The 8,426-nt window shown below is 24.7% G+C and overlaps 1 pseudogene; it reads right to left on the bottom strand.

The window, feature by feature from the left end:
• The window catches only part of LOC116360085 (replication factor C subunit 1-like), a 50,815-nt pseudogene that overhangs the window by 24,221 nt on the left and 18,168 nt on the right, over positions 1-8,426 (bottom strand).

The raw sequence follows: 8,426 nt of genomic DNA, 5'->3' as shown, positions 1-8,426 counted from the left end.
GAGAGAGACAGAGAGAGAGACAGAGAGAGACAGAGAGAGAGACAGAGAGAGACAGAGAGAGAGACAGAGAGAGACAGAGAGAGAGACACAGAGAGAGACAGTGAGAGAGAGACACAGAGAGAGAGACAGAGAGAGAGACACAGAGAGAGACACAGAGAGAGACACAGAGAGAGACACAGAGAGAGACACAGAGAGAGACACAGAGAGAGACACAGAGAGAGACACAGAGAGAGACACAGAGAGAGACACAGAGAGAGACACAGAGACAGACAGACGTGCTGTTTTAGCCCCTCCCACTACATGGTGGGTGTGCCAGTTCTTTCAGCCAGCGAAGCCAACTTATTGGCTTGGCTCTGGTCTCCCTGCTGACCAATCACAGCCTTCAGATTCCGGGGGCGGTACTTTATCCACCCACAGCAGACTGAAATCTTCACCCGCGAATGAGGGCAAAGCCAGAGTGGCAGAGGAGGAAGATGATTGGCTCTTACCCCCCAAGTCCAGCCCTCTTTTGACCCCTGAACCTGTACCCCTCCCTGGGAGGGTCACTCTGTCCCTACCCTGACTCCTTGCCCCGACGCTGAGCCAGGTTTGGAGGGGCTGGGGGTCATGGAGCGAGTTTTGGGGGACTGTTTGGGGGTGCGGGAGGTGGTCTTGGTGTCGCGGTTGTTCTGCTCTTAAATCCCTTGTTCTGATAGGACGAAAGAGGAGATACAACAAATTAACATCATTATTTATAGGTCTGTTCCCAAACTCAGATAAAACCCAGTCCAGTCAAATGAAAGAATGTGTACTATTGGACCAACTAGAAGTATAAACACTGTTTTTTAGATTCAGGGAGAACAGGCCTAATCCGGATCAGGGAGCAACAGGCCAATCCGGATCAGGGAGCAACAGGCCTAATCCGGATCAGGGAGAAACAGGCCTAATCCGGATCAGGGAGAAACAGGCCTAATCCGGATCAGGGAGAAACAGGGCCTAATCCCGGATCAGGGAGAAACAGGCCTAATCCGGATCAGGGAGAAACAGGCCTAATCCGGATCAGGGAGAAACAGGCCTAATCCGGATCAGGGAGAAACAGGCCTAATCCGGATCAGGGAGAAACAGGCCTAATCCGGATCAGGGAGAAACAGGCCTAATCCGGATCAGGGAGAAACAGGCCTAATCCGGATCAGGGAGAAACAGGCCTAATCCGGATCAGGGAGAAACAGGCCTAATCCGGATCAGGGAGAAACAGGCCTAATCCAGATCAGGGAGAAACAGGCCTAATCCGGATCAGGGAGAAACAGGCCTAATACGGATCAGGGAAAAACAGGCCTAATACGGATCAGGGAAAACAGGCCTAATACTTCCTACATGAGTTATATTAGTTATATTAGTAGTATTACATTAGTTATATTAGTAGTATTACATTAGTTATATTAGTTATATTAGTAGTATTACATTAGTTATATTAGTAGTATTACATTAGTAATATTAGTTATATTAGTAGTATTACATTAGTTATATTAGTTATATTAGTAGTATTACATTAGTTATATTAGTAGTATTACATTAGTTATATTAGTAGTATTACATTAGTTATATTAGTTATATTAGTAGTATTACATTAGTTATATTAGTAGTATTACATTAGTTATATTAGTAGTATTGCATTAGTTATATTAGTTATATTAGTAGTATTACATTAGTTATATTAGTAGTATTACATTAGTTATATTAGTAGTATTACATTAGTTATATTAGTAGTATTACATTAGTTATATTAGTAGTATTACACCAGTTACATTAGTAATATTAGTAGTATTACATTAGTGATATTAGTAGTATTACATTAGTTATATTAGTAGTATTACATTAGTTATATTAGTAGTATTACATTAGTTATATTAGTAGTATTACATTAGTTATATTAGTAGTATTACATTAGTTATATTAGTAGTATTACATTAGTTATATTAGTAGTATTACACCAGTTACATTAGTTATATTAGTAGTATTAGTTATATTAGTAGTATTACACCAGTTATATTAGTAGTATTACATTAGTTATATTAGTAGTATTACATTAGTTATATTAGTAGTATTACATTAGTTATATTAGTAGTATTATATTAGTTATATTAGTAGTATTACACCAGTTACATTAGTTATATTAGTAGTATTACATTAGTTATATTAGTAGTAGTATTAGTTATATTAGTAGTATTACACCAGTTATATTAGTAGTATTACATTAGTAATATTAGTAGTATTACACCAGTTACATTAGTGATATTAGTAGTATTACATTAGTTATATTAGTAGTATTACACCAGTTATATGAGTAGTATTACATTAGTAATATTAGTAGTATTACACCAGTTACATTAGTAGTATTACATTAGTAATATTAGTAGTATTACACCAGTTACATTAGTGATATTAGTAGTATTACATTAGTTATATTAGTAGTAGTAGTAGTTATATTAGTAGTATTACACCAGTTATATTAGTAGTATTACATTAGTTATATTAGTAGTATTACACCAGTTATATTAGTAGTATTACATTAGTAATATTAGTAGTATTACACCAGTTACATTAGTGATATTAGTAGTATTACATTAGTTATTTTAGTAGTATTACACCAGTTACATTAGTGATATTAGTAGTATTACATTAGTTATATTAGTAGTATTACATTAGTTATATTAGTAGTATTACATTAGTTATATTAGTAGTATTACATTAGTAATATTAGTAGTATTACATGAGTTATATTAGTAGTATTACATTAGTTATATTAGTAGTATTACATTAGTAATATTAGTAGTATTACATTAGTTATATTAGTAGTATTACATTAGTTATATTAGTAGTATTACATTAGTAATATTAGTAGTATTACATTAGTTATATTAGTAGTATTACATTAGTTATATTAGTTATATTAGTAGTATTACACCAGTTACATTAGTTATATTAGTAGTATTACATTAGTTATATTAGTAGTATTACATTAGTTATATTAGTAGTATTACACCAGTTACATTAGTTATATTAGTAGTATTACATTAGTTATATTAGTAGTATTACATTAGTTATATTAGTAGTATTACATTAGTTATATTAGTTATATTAGTAGTATTACACCAGTTACATTAGTTATATTAGTAGTATTACATTAGTTATATTAGTAGTATTACACCAGTTACATGAGTTATATTAGTAGTATTACATAGTTACATTAGTTATATTAGTAGTATTTACATGAGTTATATTAGTAGTATTACACCAGTTACATTAGTTATATTAGTAGTATTACATTAGTTATATTAGTAGTATTACATTAGTGATATTAGTAGTATTACATTAGTGATATTAGTAGTATTACATTAGTTATATTAGTAGTATTACATTAGTTATATTAGTAGTATTACATTAGTTATATTAGTAGTATTACATTAGTTATATTAGTAGTATTACATTAGTTATATTAGTAGTATTACATTAGTAATATTAGTAGTATTACACCAGTTACATTAGTTATATTAGTAATATTACACCAGTTATATTAGTAGTATTACACCAGTTACATTAGTTATATTAGTAGTATTACATTAGTTATATTAGTAGTATTACATTCGTTATATTAGTAGTATTACATTAGTTATATTAGTAGTATTACATTAGTTATATTAGTAGTATTACATTAGTTATATTAGTAGTATTACATTAGTTAAATTAGTAGTATTACATTAGTTATATTAGTAGTATTACATTAGTTATATTAGTAGTATTACATTAGTTATATTAGTAGTATTACATTAGTTATATTAGTAGTATTACATTAGTTATATTAGTAGTATTACATTAGTTATATTAGTTATATTAGTAGTATTACATTAGTTATATTAGTAGTATTACATTAGTTATATTAGTAGTATTACATTAGTTATATTAGTAGTATTACATTAGTTATATTAGTTATATTAGTAGTATTATATTAGTTATATTAGTAGTATTACATTAGTTATATTAGTAGTATTACACCAGTTACATTAGTTATATTAGTAGTATTACACCAGTTACATTAGTTATATTAGTAGTATTACATTAGTTATATTAGTAGTATTACATTAGTTATATTATAGTATTACACCAGTTACATTAGTTATATTAGTAGTATTACACCAGTTTACATGAGTTATATTGTAGTATTACATTAGTTATAGTTATATTAGTAGTAGTACATTAGTTATATTAGTTATATTAGTTATATTAGTAATTATTAGTAGTATTACATTAGTTATATTAGTAGTATACATTAGTTATATTAGTAGTATTACATTAGTTATATTAGTAGTATTACATTAGTTATATTAGTAGTATTACATTAGTTATATTAGTTATATTAGTAGTATTACATTAGTTATATTAGTAGTATTACACCAGTTACATTAGTTATATTAGTAGTATTACACCAGTTATATTAGTAGTATTACATTAGTTATATTAGTAGTATTACATGAGTTATATTAGTAGTATTACATTAGTTATATTAGTAGTATTACATTAGTTATATTAGTAGTATTACATTAGTTACATTAGTTATATTAGTAGTATTACATTAGTTACATTAGTTATATTAGTAGTATTACATTAGTTATATTAGTAGTATTATATTAGTTATATTAGTAGTATTACATTAGTTATATTAGTAGTATTACATTAGTTATATTAGTAGTATTACATTAGTTATATTAGTTATATTAGTAGTATTACATTAGTTATATTAGTAGTATTACACCAGTTACATTAGTTATATTAGTAGTATTACACCAGTTATATTAGTAGTATTACATTAGTTATATTAGTAGTATTACATGAGTTATATTAGTAGTATTACATTAGTTATATTAGTAGTATTACATTAGTTATATTAGTAGTATTACATTAGTTACATTAGTTATATTAGTAGTATTACATTAGTTACATTAGTTATATTAGTAGTATTACATTAGTTATATTAGTAGTATTATATTAGTTATATTAGTAGTATTACATTAGTTATATTAGTAGTATTACACCAGTTACATTAGTTATATTAGTAGTATTACATTAGTTATATTAGTAGTATTACATTAGTTATATTAGTAGTATTACATTAGTTATATTAGTAGTATTACATTAGTTATATTAGTAGTATTACATTAGTTATATTAGTAGTATTACATTAGTTATATTAGTAGTATTACATTAGTTATATTAGTAGTATTACATTAGTTATATTAGTAGTATTACATTAGTTATATTAGTAGTATTACATTAGTTATATTAGTTATATTAGTAGTATTACATTAGTTATATTAGTAGTATTACACCAGTTACATTAGTTATATTAGTAGTATTACACCAGTTACATTAGTTATATTAGTAGTATTACATTAGTTATATTAGTAGTATTACATTAGTTATATTAGTAGTATTACACCAGTTACATGAGTTATATTAGTAGTATTACATTAGTTATATTAGTAGTATTACACCAGTTACATTAGTTATATTAGTAGTATTACACCAGTTACATTAGTTATATTAGTAGTATTACACCAGTTACATTAGTTATATTAGTAGTATTACATTAGTTATATTAGTAGTATTACACCAGTTACATTAGTAGTATTACACCAGTTACATGAGTTATATTAGTAGTATTACATTAGTTATATTAGTAGTATTACATTAGTTATATTAGTAGTATTACATTAGTTATATTAGTAGTATTACACCAGTTACATGAGTTATATTAGTAGTATTACACCAGTTACATGAGTTATATTAGTAGTATTACATTAGTTATATTAGTAGTATTACATTAGTTATATTAGTAGTATTACATTAGTTATATTAGTAGTATTACACCAGTTACATGAGTTATATTAGTAGTATTACACCAGTTACATGAGTTATATTAGTAGTATTACACCAGTTACATGAGTTATATTAGTAGTATTACACCAGTTACATTAGTGATATTAGTAGTATTACATTAGTTACATTAGTGATATTAGTAGTATTACATTAGTTATATTAGTAGTATTACATTAGTGATATTAGTAGTAGTACATTAGTTATATTAGTTATATTACATTAGTTATATTAGTAGTATTACATTAGTTATATTAGTAGTATTACATTAGTTATATTAGTAGTATTACATTAGTTATATTAGTAGTATTACATTAGTTATATTAGTAGTATTACATTAGTTATATTAGTTATATTAGTAGTATTACATTAGTTATATTAGTAGTATTACACCAGTTACATTAGTTATATTAGCAGTATTACACCAGTTACATTAGTTATATTAGTAGTATTACATTAGTTATTGTAGTAGTATTACATTAGTTATATTAGTAGTATTACATTAGTTATATTAGTAGTATTACACCCAGTTACATGAGTTATATTAGTAGTATTACATTAGTTACATTAGTTATATTAGTAGTATTACATTAGTTATATTAGTAGTATTACATTAGTTATATTAGTAGTATTACATTAGTTATATTAGTAGTATTACACCAGTTACATGAGTTATATTAGTAGTATTACATTAGTTACATTAGTTATATTAGTAGTATTACATTAGTTATATTAGTAGTATTACATTAGTTATATTAGTAGTATTACATTAGTTATATTAGTAGTATTATATTAGTTATATTAGTAGTATTACATTAGTTATATTAGTAGTATTACACCAGTTACATTAGTTATATTAGTAGTATTACATTAGTGATATTAGTAGTATTACATTAGTTATATTAGTAGTATTACATTAGTTATATTAGTTATATTAGTAGTATTACATTAGTTATATTAGTAGTATTACATTAGTTATATTAGTAGTATTACATTAGTTATATTAGTAGTATTACATTAGTTATATTAGTAGTATTACATTAGTTAAATTAGTAGTATTACATTAGTTATATTAGTAGTATTACATTAGTTATATTAGTTATATTAGTAGTATTACATTAGTTATATTAGTAGTATTACATTAGTTATATTAGTAGTATTACATTAGTTATATTAGTAGTATTACATTAGTTATATTAGTAGTATTACATTAGTTATATTAGTAGTATTACATTAGTTATATTAGTAGTATTACATTAGTTATATTAGTAGTATTACACCAGTTACATTAGTAGTATTACATTAGTTATATTAGTAGTATTACACCAGTTACATTAGTTATATTAGTAGTATTACATTAGTTATATTAGTTATATTAGTAGTATTAGTTATAGTAGTAGTATTATATTAGTAGTATTATATTAGTAATATTAGTAGTATTACATTAGTTATATTAGTTATATTACATTAGTTATATTAGTAGTATTACATTAGTTATATTAGTAGTATTACATTAGTTATATTAGTAGTATTACATTAGTTATATTAGTAGTATTACATTAGTTATATTAGTAGTATTACATTAGTTATATTAGTAGTATTACATTAGTTATATTAGTTATATTAGTAGTATTACATTAGTTATATTAGTAGTATTACATTAGTTATATTAGTAGTATTACATTAGTTATATTAGTAGTATTACATTAGTTATATTAGTAGTATTACATTAGTTATATTAGTAGTATTACATTAGTTATATTAGTAGTATTACATTAGTTATATTAGTAGTATTACACCAGTTACATTAGTAGTATTACATTAGTTATATTAGTAGTATTACACCAGTTACATTAGTTATATTAGTAGTATTACATTAGTTATATTAGTTATATTAGTAGTATTAGTTATAGTAGTAGTATTATATTAGTGGTATTATATTAGTAATATTAGTAGTATTACATTAGTTATATTACATTAGTTATATTAGTAGTATTACATTAGTTATATTAGTAGTATTATATTAGTTATATTAGTAGTATTACATTAGTTATATTAGTAGTATTACATGAGTTATATTAGTAGTATTACACCAGTTACATTAGTTATATTAGTAGTATTACACCAGTTACATGAGTTATATTAGTAGTATTACATTAGTTATATTAGTTATATTAGTAGTATTACATTAGTGATATTAGTAGTATTACATTAGTTATATTAGTAGTATTACATTAGTTATATTAGTAGTATTACATTAGTGATATTAGTAGTATTACATTAGTTATATTAGTAGTATTATATTAGTTATATTAGTAGTATTACATTAGTTATATTAGTTATATTAGTAGTATTACATTAGTGATATTAGTAGTATTACATTAGTTATATTAGTAGTATTACATTAGTTATATTAGTTATATTAGTAGTATTACATTAGTAATATTAGTAGTATTACATTAGTTATATTAGTAGTATTACATTAGTTATATTAGTAGTATTACATTAGTTATATT

Source organism: Oncorhynchus kisutch, unplaced genomic scaffold (genome assembly GCF_002021735.2).
Source record: "Oncorhynchus kisutch isolate 150728-3 unplaced genomic scaffold, Okis_V2 Okis07a-Okis12b_hom, whole genome shotgun sequence".
NCBI classification, from domain to species: domain Eukaryota; kingdom Metazoa; phylum Chordata; class Actinopteri; order Salmoniformes; family Salmonidae; genus Oncorhynchus; species Oncorhynchus kisutch.
The sequence above is the reverse complement of the archived record's forward strand: the minus strand, read 5'-3'. Positions and strand labels throughout refer to the sequence as shown.